The sequence below is a fragment of the Aptenodytes patagonicus genome, chromosome 5, assembly GCF_965638725.1.
Source record: "Aptenodytes patagonicus chromosome 5, bAptPat1.pri.cur, whole genome shotgun sequence".
Lineage (NCBI taxonomy): Eukaryota > Metazoa > Chordata > Aves > Sphenisciformes > Spheniscidae > Aptenodytes > Aptenodytes patagonicus.
Genome location: NC_134953.1, coordinates 69,025,213 through 69,049,949, shown reverse-complemented (window position 1 = coordinate 69,049,949; position 24,737 = coordinate 69,025,213). Strand labels below are relative to the sequence as shown.

Sequence of the window (24,737 nt, the reverse complement as noted above, 5' to 3'; positions counted from 1 at the left end):
CCTTAGAACTTTCCAGGTTTTCTTAAATTACAGCATTTCATTAAAATTATCCTTGTACTATTGCCTTAGTTTCTTCTTACTGTGTCATGTCATTCTGACCTAAACCTGTTTCTCAAATTCTGGAGCTAAAATAACTACTGCCATTGTGTAGTTCCCTCTGCTTGTGAGATTCATGTTGCCTTTCCCTTGTCTGTCTAAATGAATGACAGACATTTTTGCAGTGGCTGGTCAGTGGTTTTATGCTGCATAGCACAATAGGACCTCAGCTTTGGTCCTCAGGCTCTGCCGTGATTAACGTCGTAACATTCCTGGAGGCTACTGGATTATTCTGCTGGCAAAAGATAATTCTGCCCTTTCTGTGCTGAGTCTTTCTGCCTGTTCTGCAGTTCTGCATGCTGTCCTCTCTGGGTAGCCCCAGGGTTATGAGCCACTGCCGTATCCTTTTCCTTCCATGGTAAAATCTTCTATTTGTCCTGTAGACCACCATGTCTCCCGCTATACTGTGATACTATAGTGTGATACTACAAGTGTGAAAACACTTGTCAGCTCATTCTGGTGAACCACTGTTCATGATTTCTGTTACTCTCTGCCTCTGAACCTGTAGGAGCTGTTTGGCAGCCGGATGATAATGATCTTTAACATTTGATGTAGTGCCATGTTTTTTGTGTTTGGAATGTACACTGGAAAGAGCAGAAATGAGTTTTGGCTGGAACGTCAGTGCAATCTTGCAGGCAGTAAATAACAAAGACTTTAACAGGAAAAGAGAACCCAAACACTTTGTGTTCTGGGTTGGCTTGTATGAATCAGCAAGTCCTGCATCTGTGTTGCTAAATAACAAGACCCGATTGCTAAACGTAACCCAAATAGTATACCCATGTAGAGGCATAACCCATGGGATTCTGCTCCAAAACTGATCTACAAAAAACATCAAGCTGCCTCCTCTTCACATAGCTGAGCCCTGAGCTGGGACTTTTTCTTTTTAGTATTATTACAGTAATGTGCTTCTTTCTCCTTATGTTTACACTTGTGTTGCCCTTTTAGTCTCTTGTAAAACTGCTGTTAAGTTCATCCTCCTCATTTGTCATACTTTCAGCGGCAAGATCTGCCTCCTTTCACTAACTCTCTTTTCCACTCTATTAAATTCAGGCTTATTGGCCTCCGCAGGACTCTGCGGACAGTTACTGCCAACCACTTAACTGTTAGCTGAGTTAAACGTAAAATCTTTTTGTCTTTCCAAGCAAATCTGGGAACATTCTGACAGCTCATACAAGCTGTTTGCAAGCCTATAGTAGATTTAATTGCAAAGATAAATTATTAGATTATACTTTCCTGTAAAATATCCAGAATTATTTAATCCTTGTATCTGGGTATCTGAGACTAGGGAGGAAAACAAGATGAGGCAGAAGAGAGCTCATTCTTCTGGCAGAAGGAAAAGAAACTCTATTTGAATTGCATACGCTTTGTCTTCCAGATGTTGCCGCAAACTACCATGCGAGTTTGAATGTGGTAAGTTTGAGCAGCATGTTATGTAGTGCATACACTAGGCATGAAATGGTGGAGATGAACCTGTCTTTGGAAGGAGGAGGAGCTCCTCTGTGGCTCTTGTGCCAGAGCTCGTAGGCCTTGTGGGTAGCTTTATTCTCTCTGACATGGCTCTACTCCTTTTGGGACCAAGCTCTTACCTCAGCGTGGCACACTGCTGTGCGTGTGTGCCAGGTTGTCTCGGCAGCAGCTTGAGGTCCTTGCACAACGTTGCCTTACATAATGTGGATGTGCTGTAAGGTCTCTGACCTCAAGGTAGGTTAGAGCATCCGTTGGTTTTCATGTTGTATTTATCAGTTGCATTCATTAATCAGAGGGAGGTGGAGTCTATCTAACGCATTGTGACCGTCCTGAAGGACAACCCTGTGCATTGCAGAAGAGTAAAACCACATTTTATTAACGAATAACAGAAATGCACAACAATGATGGAAATCCTTGTAAAGTGACCATGGTACTAATATAACAGAGGCTATAAGTGCTAAGGATCAGCCTCATGGGAAATTTCTAAATGTCGAATCCTTTGCTGTCTTTGCTATTTCTTCTCACAGTTTTCATTTACAGATGCTCTGAATTATGCTGGTGAGGAGGGAAGAGAAGCTCTTACTTTGTTGTCTTTCAATTTGCAGACAACTGGCAAAGCCTTTTGACCACGGGGGAAGAGAAGAGGTTTTCTTCTCGCCTGTGTCAGTTAAGCATAGTGTTTTAGTCCTCTAGTTTGGAACTAGGCGGAAAATGAAAAGACTAATAATGGGAATTCTTGTAAGGTGCTAATTTAATGTGGTTTGTCAGTGTTTTCTGCAGTGCTTGTTTGTATCATCTGAATTTAATTGATGCATCTCTGAATTTACTGTCTTGGTTTGCCAGGGGGTAATAAAAAAAAAAAAAGCCCAGTAGTTATGTCTGTATCTGGAAGACTGAAGGGGAAGCTAGAATAATTCAGTTACAAGTATAAGAGCTCTGCCTGCTGGGACCCGTGCCACAGAAAAGTATAGATTTCTTTTCATTTCTTTCTAAAGGAGTACATCTCCTGCAAGTGCTGTAAAAAGTAGTTATAGAAGGAAGGAAGCTAGCTGAAGTACCAGAGCAATATTCAAAGTGCGTGTGTCACTCTTGCAAGCACTAGGAATTATGTACGAAAATAAGCATTAGCACAGCTATGTGGAAGCAGTCAGTATATTTCATAGCGGACTAATAGTCTATTAGTACTTCTGGTGACATTTCTGCAATATCTAAGGCGCTTATAAGTGCATCCATTATGGATTATGCTTCAAAAAGGGGACATTTGTGGGCATGGATCCCCCACTGCAATGTAATATTAATGTTAGTTTTTAAAAATTATTTAAAAAGAGAGAGAAGAATGTGCCCAATGAAGCCATAACTCAATAATTCTTTGCTGTGTGCATGAAGCTTTATAGTGCTGTGGCATAAATGTGCTAAGAAAAAACGCATAGAAAATATTTTCACAAGCTGACTCTGGATTCTTTTGTGATCAGTTTCAAATCTTTGACTTTAAACCAACATTTCCAAAGTTTAGTCTATATCCATGTTTTATGTACCTTAAAGTCTGATTTTTTAGCTATATATGCTACAGAGCTGTAAGAGCTGAACGCATTCAATACCTCTGAAATCTAGGCCAAAGTTTTTTAGACTTATTTTACTTAAATCGACTTAGAAAACTGAACTCTGGGTATCCTATTTTGAAAATGTTGACCTCAATCACTGAAAGTTACTAACGTACAAAATTTCACGCTGAGATGGAAAGGCATCCTTCATGCTGCCCGTCCCTTCAAATGATGTAGCGGGGTAATGGCTGAACTGTTCTGATAAAACTTATCTCAAAACAGTTTCTGAGTCAGTCTTGTCGTAGGACTATTCAAGAGAAAATAGTCCGAGAAAGTTACAGATGGTTTAGGAATAAATGTAACAGACTTGGTGCCTACTTCACAAGCAGGCAAAGGATTAACTTCAGCTTTTCTTCCTCCTTCATTCGGATAGGGAAGGATAATGAAGTAAGGGCTGAGCAGATGAAGGTACTTCCAGAAGAAGATAACAGGGCCTGCTCTAGGATGGCTGCTGGGAAGCAGGAGGGGCAAATCTCTGGATGAAGGGCAGTTCCATGCCCTGTGAATTAAAGAAGCAGCAGCGGTTCGTGGGTTTGACAGCCTTTGCTAAATCACTGAAACGTGGTGTTTGTGTTGTCAGGAACCTTGGCTTCATCAGAAGGATTCTGCCCAGGATTGTTACAGTCCTAAGTGAGCTACCCACTTTTTGGATGTTCACAGGCTCTTTTATGCCTGGGAGGCTCTGGCCTCTAAGACCTTTTTGGACTCAGGCTTTGATAGTACTTCTGGAGAATAAAACCTACCATCTAGCTGCCAGTGTAACCCAAGTGCTGACTGCTATTTCTTTTCTTCAGTCTCTTGCTTAATACCTTTTGCCAGATCAGCTGGGCTCGATGCTGAAATAATGTAGAAATGAAACCTCAGATCACATAAATGAAAGTCCCTATTGCTCCCATGGTGTGTTTGGATTCAGGAAACGTCCTGCTTTGTGCTGGCCAAGATGGTTCATGGCTACAAATTATGAAACCAGATCATGTGTCTGAGCTGCATCATTTACAAATTTCTGGCCTCTCTGCTAATCGCTACATGTTTCATAAGGTTATTGAGAGCTATGACTAATAGGGGAATTGACAGATTGTTGAATTGTTAATTTGACTTGAGAACAAACGTGAAGCAGCTTTCCTATTTATACTTATTAGTTTTATACGTTTATAAGTTTATATTAGTTTATAAGTTGCACGGTTTCCGTAGTTTGTCAGAGGACTGTGCTGAAAAGTTGCTCTAAAAAAAAAAATCAAAACATTAGGGAGGAGTAGTTGTCACTTTTACTATCCATTTCCTTTACAACACAACATTTTGCAGCAATGCCATAATGTGCACGCTTGCTGGACATGCTGGGCTTTCTTGTTCTTTTAATCTCTCCTCTGTCACTGTCCTTTCGTCCTTGCCTGCAGCAGTACTGCTGGCTGTATGATAGTCCTGAGTCTCCCGATACAGTTCCCCATTGTGTCGCAGAGCTCTGATGTTAACTTATTTATCAGTCCTACCGCTTCACTTAAACTGCGAAGGTGTTAGATAGTGTGAGTAGATATTGGGCATTTGCATACTTAGGAGACCTTTGATTAAACTGCAAATATTGAGACTCGCACTTCCCCATTTTGCTTAATTAATTTCTCTTCTTCAGCATCAACTGAATGCTTTCCTTATATCTGTTCTGCAGGAGGCATCAAATTTGTACAGGCAGCCTCAGTTCAGAGTAAGAGTCTAGGGATTTACACTTAAATACATGCCTCGATGGGTCAAATTATCCTTGGGTGTTTTATGCCAGGTAAATATGCCCATTAGCAATGGGATAACATGAAAGCTACAGATTTACGGTTCTGTTGAATGGCAAATTTAAGCTGTGATTTACGGAGGATGAAATCCTGTAGTCATATGCATTAATCCAGTTTTCACAAGCTCTTTCTGGCCAAGCATTAGGTCAGTGGAATAGCTATTGGTATTGGCCAAATTAAATGCCTTTTTTCTATTTTGTAATCTTATCACTTGATTAGGCTGATTGAGGTCAGAAAGGATTACAGCATTTGTATAAAATGGAGTTTTAGCAGACCCTTGTTTCTGAGATTTGACCTGGATAGGAATTGAGCTCTTGCAACTTTAATGTTCCTTGCCCCATGGGGAGAAGGATCGCAGAATCACTGACTAGGTGGGGTGGCCAGGGACCTCTGGAGATGGTCTAGTCCAACCCCACTGCTCAAAGCAGGGTCACCTGGGACAGGTTGCTCAGGGCTATGTTCAGTTGGGTTTGAATATCTCCACAGATGGAGGCTCCACAACCTCTCTGGGCAACCTGTTCCTGTGTTTGACCACCCTTGCAGTAAGTTGTTTTTCTTATTTTGAATGGAATTTCTTGTATTTCAGTTTTTTCCTATGGCCCAGTACATTGGGCACCGCTGAGAAGAGTTTCTCTGCCTTCTTGACCGCCCCTATCAGGTATATGCACATTGATAAGAGCCCCCTGAGCCATCTCTGCTCAAGGCTAAACAATCCCAGCTCTCCCAGCCTCCCCTCATATGGCAGATGCTCCAGTTCCTTAATCATCTTAGCTCATTGGACTTGCTCCAACATGTCCATGTCTCTCTTGTAGTGGGGAGCCCAGCACTGGACCCAGCCCTCCAGCAGTGCCTCACCAGTGCTGAGTCGAGGGGAAGGATCCCCTCCTTCGCCCTGCTGCGAGCCCTCTGCCTAATGCAGCCCAGGATGCTGTTGGCTGCCTTTGCTGCAAGGGCGCAATGCTGGCTCGTGTTCAACTTGTCCACCAGGACCCTCATCTTTGCTTGTCTTACAGTCTCTGCTCCTTCTCAGCGATACCTTGAATAAAGGCCTCATTCATCTTCGAGTTATCTTTCTTCCTTCGGTTTCCTTAATTACACCCTTGCTAATCATTTAAAAAGAACCCCACTGATTAAGAGGTAGAGTACCATGGAAGCTATCACTAAAACTAGTTGGAGGGCTTATTCTTCTTCATGCTTCTGCCCATAGTATCAGCAAGTATTTTTTGAAAGTTAGTTTAAATAGAGGCATTTTGTTTTCATTTGTACAGACAGGAAGGAGGTGGGGGATAGACTGTATCCCATTCAAGCCTTAGCTCTCCTCCGTGTTGTGGGTTTGTAAATCTGCCCTCCTATCTTTTTGCTTTCAAGTCCCGTACACTTAGGAGCCAACTTCAGAACAGTAAAATCTCTCTGAAGCAGTGTCTCTGGTCTCTCTCACTGCTAAACTAATGAGCGCTAAATCACCCGTCCTGCACTGTATACATCTAGGAATTTTAAAGAGGCTTAAGAATGTAATGATTGAGCTGCTAACCAAAATGTGCAGCCTCTCATTAAAATCAGACTTCAAGCTGCAGGAACAGAAGGAGCAAATATATTACCTCAACTTGCAAGGGGACTTGAGAAACCACAACACAATAAACTTGCTTACCAGGAAAACTCTTTAAAAGGAATATTAAAAATAGACTTCTAAACATTTAGATGAGCATGGTATGACACAGACCAGCGCAACTCCTATAATTGAAAATCATGCAGTGTGAACCTATTTGAAGTTTTACTATGTACGTAGTGGCTCAAATCTCACAATTCATTGCCCTTTTTTTTTTCTGTGACCTGTTGTATTGCTTATGACAACTCATTTGCTTTCCTTATATTACCTTATATCTGCTTCTTTTCCTCCATTGACAGGTGATGTGTTCTCCCTGTCCTCTTTTTATTTGCCACTTATTCCTTTGCCTCTCTTGTCTTCCACCAGGTCTACCCTGGCTCACCCCACAGTGTACTGCTGTTCTTACCCTGCCAGAAATCTGGGACCAGTCTGACCTCTCCTGTGTTATAAATGGATTCTCTCTTCCTTCACTTTTGTACTCTTCCTAGCAAAACTGCTCTAACCACCCACCGTGGCCACAGAGATAAATGCTTTATTGTGTGTGACTTGCCCTCAAGCCCTCTTCAGTATTTGTTGCCCATAGTCTCACTGCTCTCCCCTCCAAATGAGAGAGAGAATGACAATATTCAGCACAACGTTTTTGCCTTCTCGTCCCCTAACTTGCTTTCTTTTCCTCTTCTACAAACTTTTTCTCATTCCTCGTCAGGTCTTTTCCTGAAGTTTCTGCACTTCTGCTTGCTTGCCTGCTCCCTTACAGGGGATCTGTAGGGGATCTTTGGCATCTGAAGAGTTTACCTCTCCACCGTAGAGAATACTTGTCTTTTATCCTGTTGCACTAGTGATTGCCCTCCTCCCTTCATCTCTATGCTGAAGGATAACACTCCATTCATGTCCTCGAGCTTCTCTCTTCCAGTTCCATCCTACATTGCTTCCAGTACAGCTTACACTTTGAAGGCCCTCAGCTTTTGAAGGCCCCTGGAAACTTCTTGACAGAGGTTCTGGTGGCTTCTTTGTAGGCAGTCTTTGACTTCTTCACTGCTAAGCTGCAAGGCCTGTCTCAGATGGGTTCCAAGCAGAATTTAGAGGTGCAACTCTGAAATACGGTTTTAAAAAGTAAATTCTCTAGTCCCAGTCACCAGAGCGCCTGTCCCGTGGTCTATGTAATCTTGTGTTTACCGCTTCCCTTGTTATATCTTCTTAGTTCTTCAAATCACAAACCGGTGTCCAGCCTGCCTTGTCACTATACCATACTCTGGCAACTCTCCATTCTCGCCTGTTGTATACCGTGACCTGCACAGACCAGCATCCTGATCCCACACCCCTTAACACCATGAGCATGTTTTCCCCACTGCACTTTTCCACTACCTTCCACTTTTCCCAGCTGTGGCCCTCGTTCCCTGTCTCTTAACCTTCTCTTGCCTTTTCCTTACCTGGAAGAGCAAATTCTGGCATGGCATTCAGTGCTGCTGAGGTGTGGTACAGCAGGAACTGCCCTAATGCAGTAGTAGTTTAGTGAATATCATCAGATCCGCAGGAATTGCGGTGTGTAGGCAGTGTTTCAGGCCGTTCCTGGAGATGAGCTGATGTGATGTAACTTTACAGGAGAGGGTGGAAGAAGCACTATGACAAGTGATTGCTTAAAACTGATAGTCTTTTAGGTTGTTCCAGCCAACAGCCTTTACCACTGTCAAGCTGGCTCTTCTCAAAATGTTGTTTTCCCCTTACTTATTTGTCTCCTCTCTTGTTCTCTCACTGCAACACTCCTTCACAGGTCCTTCAGAAGCTCTTTCACGCCCAGCTCTATCAAGCTTCCTCTAGGAGGAGACCCACAGAGCTCAGGCCTTGGTCCTCTGCTCTTCCTCTTTTACTCCTTGCTAAGAAGAGGTAGTGGTAGAGCAGACCTGCGTGTCTGCACGCCTACTTCAGACCTGCTTTCCAATCTACTCCAAAACAAAAATTGTAGCTTGTCTCTTTAGGAAGGATGGGTTCTGTATGAGCGAAAATGTGATGTGTTTAGTTTGCAGAGAAAATACCATGGGTGTGTGCAACTTAGTGAATGGCAGAAAAGTAGTAAATTGCATTAATATTAACTCTTCTTGGCTCTCAATTAAATGGAAATAGACCACGTTTCAAACTGGTCTAACCTTATAGACTTTACTGAGACAGGATCTGAATAAGAGATGCATCATCGTATACTAATACAAGTAATAAAATGGCTATAGTAACAGCAGATTTTTTTTAAATGTAAGAATGTGAATTCTTGCTGTTTAATGCATTGATTTTGAAGCTGATGGGGGTTGGGAAGAGACTGTATCTCTGGTCAGTTTATTCCACTGTGGCTTAGTACAAAGTTATTTTACTTTTGTGGGAAGTATGTTGCTGTTTTTTGTTTTAGGTGGGATTGCTTATCTGATTTGGTGTAGCCTTGATGCTTGAAGTAATACATGTGCTACTGTCATGTAATTGAGTAAAAACATGTGCAGCTGCACGCATCTTATTCATAGCATTTTTCCAAATTTACCAGCTAATCTAATCTCAGTTAATTGGTTGAGTGATTTCAGTGTCTACCAGAGGTAATTCGTCAACACTTCCCACACAAGACTGGGTCTTAAGTCATTATTGTTGGATCAAAGCATGCATATTACTGCACTTCCCGCAGGTTAGTAGAGACAACATGGGAATGTGCAAGGCATAGCTGTGCAGAAAATGGAATGGGAGAGTGTCTCTATGGTCACCTACTTTTGTGCTGTCATGTTGAGACTCTGAAATTGCGCAGTTGGCCAGGGTTGCAGTAGCACTTCTCTTCTTCCTGTGCCTGACTTGTTTACGTGCCAACTCTTTGACAGCTGCAGAACATTGCTACAGAGGCAGTTTTCTTGTGTCTGAGCTTTATTCCCACGCTAGCTAGTGGGTAAAGAGGAGTAACATGGCTGTTTGTCATTTGTGTCTGGACAGACTTCATCTCCTTATGAAATACGTCTTTTTGAAAGCTAGTGTTTTATTCCTTGTGTGCAGCTGCTGAAGAACATTGGCCAGCTCAAAAGAGCAAGAGAGGATCTCCTTGAAGCGGTTGATAGCTGCCATAACTGCTGCTTCTTGTTCAGTGCAGTCTGTGAACATAGTGACTTCATGTTCTTCGCCGGCTGGAAGCCCAGACCACTTCCTGAGCGTGCCGTCGTTTCTGTGCCTGTGCACTGTTTCCCAGAAGGCAGCTGGGGCTCATTGTATGTGGATGGCCCTTAGGTCCTTTACAGGTACTTCATTTCTGGTGCTCCTGTTGGGAACTACATTGTGCAGAGAGAGATTTTCAGTCATATGCGATAAATCTGAAACTTCCCAGCCATCTACAGCTTCCAAACATCTTAGGGAAAGCTGTCCTGTGTGAACCCAGGGGGAGGCTGGACTCCTTAAGTGGTGGGAGAGGGACTACTGCCCGCAGTACTCTCCGATCTTAAAAGTTGTTAAGTGGTCTGCCAGGCCAAAGAGGGGTAGTTGCTCACCTAGAAGGTGAGAACAAGTGGCTTGAGGTAGACACTAGGGAAGCCAGTTGAGAGCTTTGGGAGATACAGTCTGAGGAACTTGTAAGGAACATAAGAAATGGATTTAAAGGCTTCTACTGCACAGAGATAGAGTGTGCTTCCCAGATGAGAGCTGCATGAAACAAAACTTCTTGAAGCTTGGTAACATCAAATCCCAAAGGCAGAATAAGGGAAGACCTTGAGGGCAGAGGGGAATTGAGAGGTAGGAGGTGATGTGATTGCTGAGGCAGCTGGATGTGTAACAAATGGGATAAAAACATATGTCCCTGTTAGCGTCTGAGGGGAAGGAAGCAAGAGAGCAAAGGGAGATCTGATCTTCTGTGGTGGGTCTTCTGGCTGAGCTGCGCTGAACTCTCCCTTGGCTTTTACTACAGGGAAGAGAGGTAGAAGGGAAAAAACACTGATACAGTCTTTCTGCATAATGTGTTTCTACTTCCATGCATCAGAACAAAAAAGATTCAGTTCTTCGTGCATCAGGTCATGTACCTGGGCAACTCCTTGCCAAAGTATGTGACGGCTGCAAAATGTCTGTATGAATTCTAGGGGAGTCTGGACAAACATTTGGAGGAGAGATCCATTGCTGGGAGGGAAAGGGGGGTTGCTGATTAGACACACCACATCAAGCTCAGGAAATCCACTCAGCTGAAAATGTTTGAAAGCTGTGTGAATGTTAGGGAGGAAATATTTTATCTCTTTGCCTTGTTCTTGCTTTACCTTGGACATCCGTTTATTGCCATTTTTGGAAAAGAGATTTTGAACTCTGATCTGACCCAGCACAGTCTCACTCACATCCTTAGGTAGGATTTTCCTTACTGCTGGGCAAGCAAGCTGATGAATTCTTAAAAAAATAATCCCAAGCTAAAAATCAAGCAACACTTTTTTTTCCTCCCTCAGAGACAACCAATTCTGATGCAGTAACTGAAATTACCAAGAAAACACACATCTCTGTTCTGGGGTTAGTGTTGATGGTTAATGCTTGCACAGCTCAGTGCCTCGAGATCGCTGCCCTCAGAGTCCAGGCTCTTCACATGCATTTCAAGAAATGCCCATGATAGCTTTCAGTGGGTGATAACAGTAAGCAAAGCAGGCAAAGTTTGTTCAGATTTGTGCTTTGCAGCATTAAGCACACTCTTGATATCAAAAGAAGAAGTAAGTAGCCATGGAATGAAAGCTCACACTAACTGTTACAGATTCTCCAAAGCTGTGCTGGCCACGGGCAGGTTTGGAAGCAATTTGTTGATACTGCTGCACATTAGCCTATTCTTATTTCTACTAGAGCTGCTCTTGTATTTTTACTCCTAATTCCTATTCTCAGTATGGGAGATACTAATCCCTATAACTAGGGATGCCATTTTTCAAAGGTTAGCTGCTAAAAGTTGACAGGAGCGGACCTGTTTTGTTGCCTCTGAAGCTTGGTATCACCAGAGGGGCTGTCAATTTGATTCACTTCGTGACTGGCCAAGATATTAAAGTGAAAACCATTGCTGCAGAGCATGTATCAGGCTGTTGCGGTGGAAAAAATGTGCACTGGGAATATTCAGAAGTAATTACTAGAAGATAAGTATGGTAACGAGTGACCTGATTTGTTCAGAAGACAGGTTACTATGCAGTTTCTGTTGAATCCAACAAAGTGCTGATAGTCTCTGAAGCTTCAGTAATTTGTAGGCTTAAGTTTAGACAGTGATGTTTACACAGCATTGACGTGAGAATCTGCAGGTTTTACAATTGTGTTGCTTGTGAACTTCACTGCCAAGTACACTTAGTCTGCAACTCAGGAAAAACAAAATGTCCAACGGAAAGGAAAGGTACAATTCAGGAGGGCTGAGCATGAGCGTTACAGAGGCAGAGAGAGTAATGTGGGATGATATTGTACTGTTTTCTCGCTCCATGGTTGTCTGTCTGGAGTCTGTTTGAACGCTTGCCCAAAGAACACCCATAAATACTTGTGGGAAGTTCTTCTTTCGGCCAACAGCATTGCTGTTTTGCTGGCTAATGAAAATCTGCTGCTTCTCTTGTCATTGAGATCAAGGGATACTCGGCTAAAGTAGTCCTTCAACTTTTCTATTTAGACAGGGAAATTTAAGAGTATCCTGAATTAGATGGGGTTGTGGGCTTTAACTTTCTGTAAACTACTCTAAGCTAATATGGGGAAGCTGTTTTTAGAAAAATAACTATTGGGGGGAAATTTGGAAGGGCAATCAAAATGTTTTCTGGGATTTTATTACAGCTTTCAATAATAATAAATAATAATAATAATAATACTTATTATTAAGGAACTTTATTTGGTAGCTTGAACCATAGCTTTCTTGTTATTTCTTCTGTTGTGCTTCAGTAAGTTCAAAGAAGTGACTAAGTATTTGTTGATTTATTGGAGGGTAGAAGTACTTAAGACGATAAGATATTAGAAATAGCTGGTGATTAAGATTACTCATTATTTGTATTATGGTCTTCGTTTTCTTTTGCCAGTACATTCCAAAGCTTTCACTTTTTAGGCTGTGAGCTTTCATGACTTTTTCCAGTTTTTCTTACCAAGGTGATTGTTTTGTTAAAAGTAAGATTAAACGAGAACAAAATGACTGCAATTTGTCATTGTAGCGGAGAGATTTCTTGCACCGTCACACCAAGCATGTCTGCTTCCAAAATGTCTGGAGTGAAAAGTTTAATACCTTCATGGAATTAGTTTTAAAACTTTCAAGAAGTGGAATGAAAACATGAACACCTTCTTTATGACAGATGTAAATTGTAAGTAATTTTTTGTGGAGCGCTTGAATACTGTAATGGTTGTGTAGGCCATCTAAGTAGTTAGGCAAATATAGGTGGGCAAACAAAAGGATGAGAAAATAAACCAAAACCGGATGATGCTAAGAAAATACAGTGAACAGACTGAATTCCAGGCTGAGGCGGAGAGTAAGTTCTTTTGTAGCTCCCTGATGGATCCGTGGAGATGCTGGGTTACAAGGTCACTCTCTGTACTGTGTTCCACCCACTCACGAAGGGTATGGAAAAGTCCTGGGTGTGGCAGGATTTCTGTGTCAACTAGCAGTGCGGCACACTGAAACTGCTTAATATTGGGCCGCCTGAGGGGGTCAGCGGGAGAATATCAATGATAGGAGCTAACTTACTGATGCTTTCTATGAAGGCTGAACGCAGTTCGCGTGATTAAACGTTGCTACTGGGACAAAAGTAGTGGATCAGCAATGTTCACTGCTCTTTGTAATATTCAGGAGCGAATACAAATGCCAATGATGAATATGCCTGCAGCATTTCTTTGGTTTGGAATTTGGGATCACTCAGGCTGTATTTTGCCCGTGTGCTATAGCTCCCTTTGATAACAGCCAAAAGACGTGTAACTTTAACTTTCACCGTTACGTCTTGTTTTCTTTCCCACAGCTGTAGGAAAAATGCTTGCTTTATCAAGGGTACTGAAAGAGAAGGCATGTTTGTGTGGGTTTTTTATCCCGTCATTTTCACCATAACCATTTCCTTTCGTAGCTAATAATATTTAGTATTTATTTCAGTGACTTACATAAATCTCAAATGCATAAACCAGCAGCATCCTTTTTTCTACTGGCTTTTCTTGCAGGAACTTGTTGAAATGAACTATCTCATTGAAAAGCTCCATTCCTGGAATGTGGAGGACTGTTGTACCATTCTTCAGGTGGTGCAATAAGAATAATTAGGAGGGTCTCTCTGCTTTGAGTAGTGAATCAGGGGGGATATCAGTTCCTCCAAAAGTTTTATAGCGTTTTGGAGAAGATGCTTTTAAGAACTTCCTTTGTGCTTCAGGTATCAGTCCTTTGAAGTTACTGCCGTGGGTGCCGTTGTTGCTGCACAGTCTGTTGCCAGATGCATGTTGAACTTTGACTTGGGGACACAACCGAGCACAGGACCCAGGTCGGAGGATGCCAGTATCCTTCTGGCAGTGCTGGCTGGAAGGATAGCTCTTATTTTTTGCATCTGTGTTGCAAGCAGGACAGGAGAGGTCAGCATGGTTCACGGTTCTTTTCTTTGTCAGAGTAGTCAAGTGGCACCTCCAGTCGCTTCTTCCCTGTCTAATCTCTAACTCAAGCCAGACGCTTTCTGTGTGGGATGATGAAGAAACGATATAGCTGTCTGTGCTGTCTACTGTTTGCAGTTTTCTCCACTGCACCCTCTTGTTCCTTGAGTCAGTAAATCCTTTTGGTTTTGCCAGGTGGCCTCTTACATGGAAACTTTATTCAGTGTCTGGTCCTACACTGGTCTGGTCTGATGCCTTATCTCTGGAAAGAGTACCCAGAAAGAGGTTTTACAAGCTCAGTGTCTTACCCTGGTTTTGATAAAATACTTGTTTATTTTTAAAACCATGGGACCAAAGGAGAGAAAGTTATATTAAACAGTGCTGATACTATCTGGACGATTTTAATGCATGTTGCTTCACAGATAACTCTTAGGCTAAGGGCTGGAATTAATAAGGTGACAGAGGAGACAGAGAATTACATGAAACTGGGCACAGGGTCCATGTCTCCCATATCAATCATTCTCTCGTTACAGAGGGACCTGCTGGCACAGGCACCTGGGGGGAAAAGCCCCCTCTGAAAACACTCTTTCCACCTGGGATGCATGTTTTGGCCTTTTTTTGCCTAGGTTCCCAGTCGGAGCCTGTGAGATGCAAAAATCCTTGGAAGTTTTTGCATCTGGTTAAAGGAAGAAAAAGCCTCTGTCTGAACCTTCAATAGTAACAACTGGCTGCACTACAATGTGAAGTCTGTTGTGCAGCAGAGTAACAGAAACACATCTGGAATTTTTCCTGTTGGGATTGATATGAATCTCATTAATAGCAGCTTTGTAATCTATTTGTAACTGTTTCTCAGTAAGTGATATTATTCTAATATTAGTGGGGGTTTTTTTTAATACATTGTACGAATGCATATCAGGTGGCTGTACCTGGGAGATGGCACCTAAAGTTATATTATCCTGTTTCACTTAATAGAAGGAAAAAAGCTTATTCTCTGGTCAGATGAATTACACTGCTTTGACTACTAGGCAAGCTTGAAAATCACACAACTGTTTCTGAAACAACTTCCTACAAGAAGGAGCATGCCAAGGTCAATTGTTTAGGCATTAGGAATTTGTGCAATGGAGAACATTTCTACCCTCACTGGTTTTTTAGTTAGGATGTCCACCTTCTGAATGGTGCAGACTATGACGTGGCTTCCAACCAAAAAGCCTTGTCCAATTTCAAAACGTTAAGAGAGAACTCTGCTTGCCCAGCATCTCCCATACTTTCAGTCCCTTCTTGTTTGCACTGCAGAGTTCGTTCTTGTTTCTAGTTCATATCTTCCTGTTTTCTCAACGAAACTGTAGACTTGATTTCATATTGTCATTGCTATGCCAGTTTTTTGTCAAACCCAGACTGTGATGACTTAAAAAGAAATCTTCTGAAAATAACTGACAGAAAAATTCTAAAAAACATCACAATGGACTATCCATGTGATTGTCTTTGAGCATCAATTTATATAGTGTACAAAGAAGTTGAACAATTTATTTCTTGTCTGTGTTTCTTTGCATTTAATTATTTGCCTGTCTTGTGTGCTGTAGGCAAGTATTGGTGCAATAGCTTCTACAGACTTTTTTCCCCCCTCACTTTTACTGTTTTGCTTTCATTTCCTGTTTGTGTCTGAAAGCAGGCTTGTCCTTTGCCTGCATTTTCATTGGGGAGGCTTTCTCTGGAACACCTTAAAGTCACTGTTGGGAGTTGCGCTGATGAGAATTGCAACCTACAAATATTCAGTAACAATGAGTCAGGACAGAAAATGCGTGGTTTGAAAATAATGGTTTCTTTTTATTTTTCCTCAGGTTTCTGAGCCTTTATTAGTTATTGAGGTCTCATTTCCAACGATAAGGCTAGGAAAATATTTTTTATTTGTTTTGGTTTTTTTTTAACGTGAAAGCTGAGATTCTCCCAGGGGTGTGATATGAGGAACTGGGTCCCATAGAACTTTTCGGAATATTGGACTCCATGTAAGAAAATCAGAAGAGCTGACAATACCTCTTTTAATGCCATGGTGTGTACTTCGCAACAGTTTAATAATTTCCATATCATCTTAAAAGGAATTTTTTGTCTAGGTTCTGAAATGGCATTGATCATTCTGGAAGAATATGAGCCTTGAAAAAATTAAGACTATTCGCTCGCAGAACAACCCACCTGTTTAAGTAACGATGCTTGAAGCATTGACATTTCTTCTGCCGGCATCCTCACTCTAGTAAGACTTATGCAGGAAATTTTTGCTCCAAGCAGATTTTTGACCTGGATAAGAGCAATGTGCCAGAGGTGAATGAACATCAGGCATTCAGGAACCAAATGAATTATGAAGTCCAGTCCCCTGCCTATGCAGACACCAAATTATAGAACCCCTTTCATAAACTGACCAAGCTTCACTTCAAGTAATTTGTTTTGCACTTTCCTGTCTTCCTCAGTTTCCATCCCAAGGCTGTTTTGGAGCTTACCCATTGTAAACGTTAGTGACCTTATTTTCATCTTCAGCTGGCTGTATCATGATCAGGTCATACTCATTTGTCTTTTGTGCCTATTTGTTCGTCAGCTTCAATAGCTCTCTTCCTTCCATGCTGCATCCCCTGTGCTGTACGTAGGCAGAGCAGTCGCATCTGTTCTGTGCTTGTGCTTGGCTGTGCTGAACAATATGTGCATTTTTAGTTTAGCTGATGGTTGAAGGCTCTTTTTCATCGTTGTCCTATTCTCTAGGACCAGTTTCTTTTCAGCTTTCTTGATGTACATGCACAAAAACTATATGTGCTGTTTGTTCTTGATGGAAGAATTAAGTACTCCAGGCTCCTTCTGCAGTGGCATTATTACTTGTTATGAAGGCCACTAAAGATTTTACTATTCCCTTCAATGCTTTCAACTATGAAAATTGCTCTGATACAGTAGGATAACCTCAAGATAGATAAATACATTAAATAATGTGGTAGGAGGAAACAAGATCAGAGGCTTTTGAAACAGTGAAGTGCAATTTGATGTGCTCTACCATAAGATTGCCGGCAGCTCAGGACAGTCAAACATGCTGATGGTGGCAGGAATGAGCAGTGGGTGCGGAGGATTGCTGGCAATGGCATGGCTGTGGATTAACTTTTCTCTGCAAGTAGAATAAAGAGAACAGTAAGATGACTTCATAAAAGCAAAGTTCAGTCACTGCGTTTTAACAGACTGCTCAATTAGTATCTATGACGAAAGACAACAGGTCAGTGATGGAAACTGTGCCCATCATCTGCAGTCTTCTGGAATGTATGTTAGATCTTCACCAGAAAAATCAGATTCCCCGCCTTTTGGGAGTGCAATGTTGCACAGCAGCAATTAGCCTAGGTGACTGCTGTCCTATTCTTTTTCATGAGAAACAGCAGTCTCCTTCCTGTCCCCGTGGAACGTGAGGAGGAACATAATTGTGCTAAACTGGCCAACTGGCAGAGCTGCTGGCTGGCATCTTCCGTGTGGGTTGACTCTTTCTGCTAGGGGGGAGGATTGGACCCTTTCTCCTTCCCTCCTCATCTCATTTTTTTATTTGCACAGAAGGCTTTGAAAACTCAGGCAGTAATTACAGTCTGCTTTTGCTCACCTTCATCATGTTTCCAATACCATGTAATCTCATCTATTTGGCTCAGTGCTCCCTCAGAGGCCTTGAACACCCCACCTGGCTTTTGGTAGGAAAAACTAGCTGTAATTTAATCTTGCATCTTTGACAATAACACATGAAAAACAAACTATGACATTGAAATGATGTTAGGAGACTGGTTTTTAAACTAACATTCTATGCTGTCTAGAAGTCAGCTTTTCACCCTTGCACGATTGTGTTTTGGTATTAGAGGGTTCGGTGAATAATGACAAATTTAGCATGTTGTCTTATATGCTGCACCATGAGGCAGGTCAGGACAAAGTTTCTGCCTTGTCTGAATTTTATAGCTGCTTTTTTTTTTTTGCCTTTTTTTCCCCAAAAGGAAGCCAACCTTTAAACCAAGCTTCTTGTTATTTTTGTGTGTGCATGTATGTTTTTTGTCTGAATCGTTTGGGGAATCAGTTGGAAACTCTGAGGATTTGGTTAGAGCAGGCAAACTGATTTCTTTTTGCCTTTAATATTTACAGTTTCTCTCAAAATTTTTCAGTCCCCATAATGATTATTTGCATTATATAGAGACACTCTAGGTAAGCTGTTCAGGGCACTTTGTTAGACCTCATGCATGTCAGAACACAGTTAGCAGGAGGGACTGAGCTGGTGTTAAATCAGTCTTTGGTTTTGTGCCTTGGTGGTGCGTAAGCACAAGATATTAATGACTGCAGAAAGGTTAACCTTTACGTGTCTTCCTGTTTATCACAAAGGTACAGGGTACAAACAGAAAGCAGTCTTGGCAGGCAACAGGCTTGCAAAATCCATGTGCTGCTTATCTACAGTTGTGTTTGTACTGAAATTTGATTACCATATATGAAGGTAAGTACTTCAGAATCCCGAGGAGTCTGAGGGGTAGCTCTTGATTCTCAACTGCAGCAGACTGTACCTTGAGTACTTGGTCACCTCCTAGCAACATTAGCCCAGTGTGAAAATGGTTTTAAAAGAAATAGACCTGTGCAAAGCTTCAGAAGATCATCTGTTGAATTTTCCTTCTTAGAAGTAAGCACAGCTATGACTAACCCATGCTTAATAGATGCAAAGTTGTTCTTATAAATAATACAATAAAATCAGAAACTAATGTAGTTGATGCAGGTTCTGTAACCCATGTCCAGGCAATAGATTTCAATGTGTAATAATCCGAAGCATAAGAAACCTTTTTCTAATGTTTATTTTAAGTTTCCTTTGCTGCATTTTAAGCCCAGGGCTACTACTTCTATTTATCAGGGATATGGAGATAATACCTTTCCCTTTTGCAGCAGCCTCGTAATATTTAACGGCTTATCATGTCCTCTTTCAATTTTCTCTTCTCTAGACTAAACAAATTCATTTCTTTCTAGCTTTCCTCAGAGATCATGTTTTCTAGATCTTAGATCTTTTTCACAGCTCTCCTACGGCCTGTTTCCAGTTTGTTCATGTTTTTTGTGTGAGGCCCAGAACTGGGTATGGTCCTTGAGCTGATGCTTTCTGATCCTGAATAAAGTGGAGTACTTAACAGGTTTTACAGCTGTGATACTTGCATTTTTCAGTCATGATAGGATGTTTATCTTTTCTGCAATAGTATGACAATGTTCTGTGTATGAACCACAGCGGAGAGTATGGAGGCCCTTTATCTTAAAGGGATCTTACGTTGGAGCAGCTGGTCTGGCTCTAAATAGAGCAGTGAGCAGGCAATGGGAAAATGCCTGCACCAATGAGTTTAAACGACCTACTAGGTGATGGAAAGCAAAGAGGGCAAGAAGGCTGATGATGCTCCAGAGTGCCTCAAAGGTACAGAGCAACCATTCCCGGGGGGGAGGCTGGTATAACAGAAAGTCCTGCTACATGGCCTGCGGGTGAGTGGAGGGGTTTTTGTTCAGTGGGCTTTACCTGCCCCTTCCTTCTCTTTGCTTATGGAATAAAGCCTGTTCAAAGGCATTTTTTGGAGTGGCTGTGGCATTTACTGCCCCTTCCTGTCAGAAGGAAGGACCGCGGTTTACACCTCATGGTCCTTCTTGCAGAGCTGCAAAAGAACAAGTGATTACATCAGTTCAGTAATGGACAAAACCCAAATGGCAGAGCTGTTAGGAAAGGGCAGAGAACAAAGCAAAGCAGTGTTGTACCACTGAATAATTCAGTGGCATCTGTATAGAGAATGGCCAAGTAGTTAAGGACTTTTCAGCCTGAAAGGGACAACTGTAGGTACACTCAGGGTCTGTAGACACGAATAGCATGGGAGAAGATGGATAGGGATCAGTGGCTCACTGTCTCTTCCAAAAGAGGGGTCTCAAATGGCAGTGGTAGGGCGCGCTGACCCAGTGTGGCCATTCTTCAGTACAAAGTTGTCTTTACCGTATTGTCTGATTTTCTTCTAGACCATTTCTGCAGTTTGTTAAGATCAACTTAATTTTTGGTCTGATCTCTACTGTTAAAGATTTTCTTCTTGCAGCCATCCATTTTTTTGGCTTTTATTTGCTGATTTAGGAAAATAAGTATGTCGGTTGTAGGATGGGGTTAATCCTTATTAATGCGGTTTCTTAAATTTTTCAGCTGCTTGAGGAATCTTGCTGCTTGGATTTTTGACAGAGGATTAATGTCAATAAGAAATGTGAAATCAGGACATCACAAGCCGCCTCATTCCCTATGCTGTCACACCATGCTGCTCCCCAGAGAAGTGAGGCAAGGGAGAGAACGTACATCTAGGTCTCACTAGGGAAAAAGGAAAAGGTTAGTTTAGATTTTCTCTCCATACTTTTATAAATGCCTCTATCAGAGCTAATTATTCAGTACTAGAGTGCTTTGGTTTGTATTTCAGCCATTTTATTAATAAAATTGGTAGATTTTGTGCCTTCTGTCTAACCATGGATGCTTTTGAGCATAAGCAAACAAAAGAGAGGGTAAAAGTCATGCCGGAACAAATAAGTCATTCTTTTGTGTGTTGGGGGAAGACAAAAAAACAAAGGTTGATTAATCCCTTTTACAAATGCAATGTGCAGGTTATGTACAACATGAGGTTCTAGCACCGTTTGTTTTTTTTCCTTCAGCTTCCAGTTTTTCTTTGCTGCTAATTCTCCCTAACTAAAGAAGAAACAAAAGGGCAGAACGGCTTAAAGGAGGAGGGGGAAAAAAAAAAGGAAGGCAATATTTGAGAAATAAGCACCCAGTGGAGCTTAATGGCTGCCAGTCTGCCTTTCCTTAGTGTCATGACTTCTAGAAACATGGTGGCATCTTCTCCTCTACTCTTTCAGGGACTTGGCCTTGTCTTCCTCCCTCCTTGTTATAGCCAAAGACTATCAATTGGTTTATTTATTTTACTTTCTCTCTGGTCTAGCTTATTCCCTTCTACACATTTATTTATTAATTGCCTTAAAAGCAGCAGGTAGGAGTAGGGAGCAGATTCTAGTCAAGATTAAATGTCTGAAATTGTTCAATAGTTACTTTGATAGAGGCGGTGCTGGTCTAGGATTTGGGCGATACTTTGGGAAGTTAGCTCTGCTGATGTTGAATACCTCAGCACACATCAAAGAGGAGTGGTTGTGAATGGATCTGTGTGTCGAGGAGAGAATGGAAATGGTCGGAAAACTTGGCTGGAGGAGCTTCTGGCAGGCTGGTTCAGCCTTCCAGGTAGAAATGTTTTGGGGTCACAACTCTTCTTACTTGTGAGGGAGAAAATAACTGGAAATGTAATTTTTTGTCGCGTAAGCTGTAATCCCCTAGGCACAAATATATATATATCACACTTTCTTATGTATATAGATTCCTGTTTAAAAATAGTCTTCTGGCAGTACACTTCCTTTCGCTGTGTGCAGTGACAAATTGCGTTAGAGATTTTACTGATGTCTTTGTAGAAGGAATGCATACTTGAGAGCTGGGAGAGATTTGGACTGTACCTCGTAATTATCATATCCAGCGTTTCATAGAATCATTTAGGTTGGAAAAGACCTTTAAGATCATTGAGTCCAGATTTCATCTGTTTAGATGTCATTTGCTGCTTTATCGGGGTATGTCATTCAAACTAGTGATTTTAGATGCTTGGCATTCTCTTCCAAATCATGCAGGTCGTAAATGTGTGCCACAGGCACCCAAATTTCTCACCTTTTCATGGCTGTCACGTGCTACAAGGTTGCATTATGTCTGTTCTGGAATTTGGGGTGGGGTAGATAGGAAGTGGTTAAAAATCAAATTTGAAAAATCAGAACTCTTGCTTTACGTGCTGTTTGCCCACAGAGCACAAGCCTATTTCAGTTCTGGAGCCGTGGTTGTCGGTGAAGCTCACCTGCCTTTAGGTAGCAGCAGCAGACAACGTGGGTAAAATGCTGCATCCCTTATGTAAGCTGCTCAGTAGATACAACATTTACCATCATCAGAAACATTTACTTTTTCTGTTTGACAAACTCCCACGCATTCCTTGGAATGTATTTTAGGTGCTCTGCAGAGAGCATTCCCATGGCCTGTTTGAGGCATATCCTGATATTTCCTGAAGGGTCTTAGAATACACCAGACGTGCTTCAGAGCCGAGACGGAACAGCCATGCTCCTGGAGAGGTCTGGCAGACAGCATTTCCCTGTCACTGCTGGACATCGGTTCTGGCCTGCTCTAATTTATTGAGGTGGCAAAGCACTCTTCATAGATCATGAGCTTACAGCATTCATGATTTCTTAATATTTCCAAAACGGAATTACCTTCAAGATTTATAGGAGCTAAAAATCCTCTAATTTGTTCTTTTTTTCCCCATATGGATGTAATATTTCCCCCAAAACTGTTCCTCCCTCCTCTTTAAATGAAGCAAAAGTATGAATTAAAAGTCAGTTTCCCTGGCTCTGTGCACAACATTGTTAAATATTACCAAATAATAGTAGGTGGTCTAAGGCTATTGTGTTCTTTGCTAGAAAAATCCTGAAGTTTACTTGTAGCAAATACAATAACAAGGCCAATGGTCACTTCTTTTTGGGCATCACTTTGGTCACATGCAGAAGGGACACCACAGAGCATCAGATCAGTCCTGCTAGTGCTTCAGCTGCTTTCGGGGACTCCCCTCGGAGCCCAGCGAGTCCCAGGAGGATCTGACCTTCTTCCTGGTTTTACCAGGCACCTTGTTAGGGGCAATCTGCATTAGAGAGAGATACTCAATACTCCACGTCAGACTACTGTAAACTGTCTTTTCCTGGTGTATGACTTGCAAATAGACCAGTTAATGGCATCTATAAATAATACCAACTTCTGAGTTAGGCCTGTACCTTCTTTTTCGTGCAGTGCTCTTGAACAGGAGAACTGAACTGGCTAAGTTTTTTATTTACGCTGCACTACTTTGTAGCATTATTGTAGGGAATCCTCTTGATTCTTGAGAGGAGAATAAAACCCGCTCATGTATGTGTTTTCTGAAGCATCCAAGTTTTTCCTGATGATTGCATGTCACAGTGGCAACCAGAGCAGCTCGGTGACCTAACAAAGGTGCTGGTGATCCTTCGCTGCGGCTGCTGCTTGGGGAGAATGGGGACCATTCTGTGGGACCTGACTTCTGCTATTAGTTCAAGTGGTCGCTCTAAAGGAGGAGCTGCGAACATCTGTGCTGTAGCCATTCAGGTTATAAAAGCTCTTACATTGTATGAGAATCCTGCAAAGATTCCTCATGTTGATGTTGGAAGGAGGTGGAGATAACTCCTTGGAGACCCACCAGTGTAACATAATACTTACATTTCAGTGCACCAAGATGCTTGAAAAAACATTGAACTAATTTGTCAGGTTAAAGCTTTTAGGATATTTTCAGAGTATTATTGTATCCTGTTCTTTTTCTTTTTTTTTTTTTTAATAGGCCCGTGGTTTTTTTGGTTTTTACTTAAGATCTTGAGAAGCTCTAATATATCTAACACATCTTCCCCACCTTTTCCCATATAAAGTTATATAGATCCTTTCATATCCTCAGCTCTGGAAAAACATTCCTTTCCTTCTAGATCAGCCATGTAATCTGTGCATCCTGCTTTTATGGTTATAGATGGTCTTATTAAAGATTGCATGAGTGGATGTGAAGCGGTATGCATGGGTGAGTTGGAGTCTTCTGTTCTTGTTTTGTTAAATGCTCTTGGTCTCTCTCTTCCCCCTTCCCAGAGATTTCTGCAACCTCTGATTTACTGGGCATCTGTGATGAGCAGTTTATAACTCAGAATTCATTCCATCCTTTTCTCACTGTGCTGCTGTCTGAAATTGTTGCTCTGTACCTGGCTGTGGTGTAGTGTAGATGAGTTTATCTTAAATCAGGTAGTTCAAGTCCAAAAGTTATCTGATTGCAGTAGCATGGAGTTGCATGCTGAGTGCAAAAACAGCCTGAAGGGAGGGTTAAACTGGTGTGTTACATCTGTCCCGCTACCTAGGTTAGCCAGGCTGTATCTATTTCAGCTACGTGTACGTTGCACTTGCAGTATGGCTGCAGTGGAGATGTGCTCTCTGACTCTGAACATGCAGTACATTCCTTTCTTCATTTCTATAGCATAGTGTGATTGATTTTGATCCAGAACATCCCTGCTACTGTTTTGATATGATTGAATGAACAGATTTCAAATAGTATTAGCGTATTTTCTAGCAGTGATCTTGATACACTCAGAAATGGTCCCATATGCACGTTAATATTTCTGTAGTTTCTTTTGCTAATTGTTTCCTTCTATCTGGCCACTGTACTAATTGTTTCTAGAAGAGACAAATTTTTAGTAGCTGCTGTTTGTGTCTGTTGAGGGTGTAATTAGGATAATGTATTCACATAATGACACGGTTAAGAAGGACTAGTTCTCTCTTTTGTAAGTGATTTTGGATAGATCACAACTGTTTGGTTTGGCAAGGACCTCTCTTGAATCATTTATATGTTAATGAATGCAGAAGGAAACACCTACATCTGTACTGAATTTCCATTCTCTGTAACTAAGTGCTGCTTCATGATCTCCTGAACCGTTTCCTTTCTTGCCTGTGTTATGATAGCTGCTGTGTATGTGCCTATGAGTGAGGCAGAAGCAGCCATGAGAGCAGATAAC

The 24,737-nt window shown here is 41.7% G+C and overlaps 1 protein-coding gene across 8 annotated transcripts in view; it reads left to right on the top strand.

Annotated features, from left to right (window-relative positions):
* Nucleotides 1-24,737, top strand: part of ST3GAL3 (ST3 beta-galactoside alpha-2,3-sialyltransferase 3) — a 194,364-nt gene that overhangs the window by 92,482 nt on the left and 77,145 nt on the right. The window lies entirely within an intron of this gene.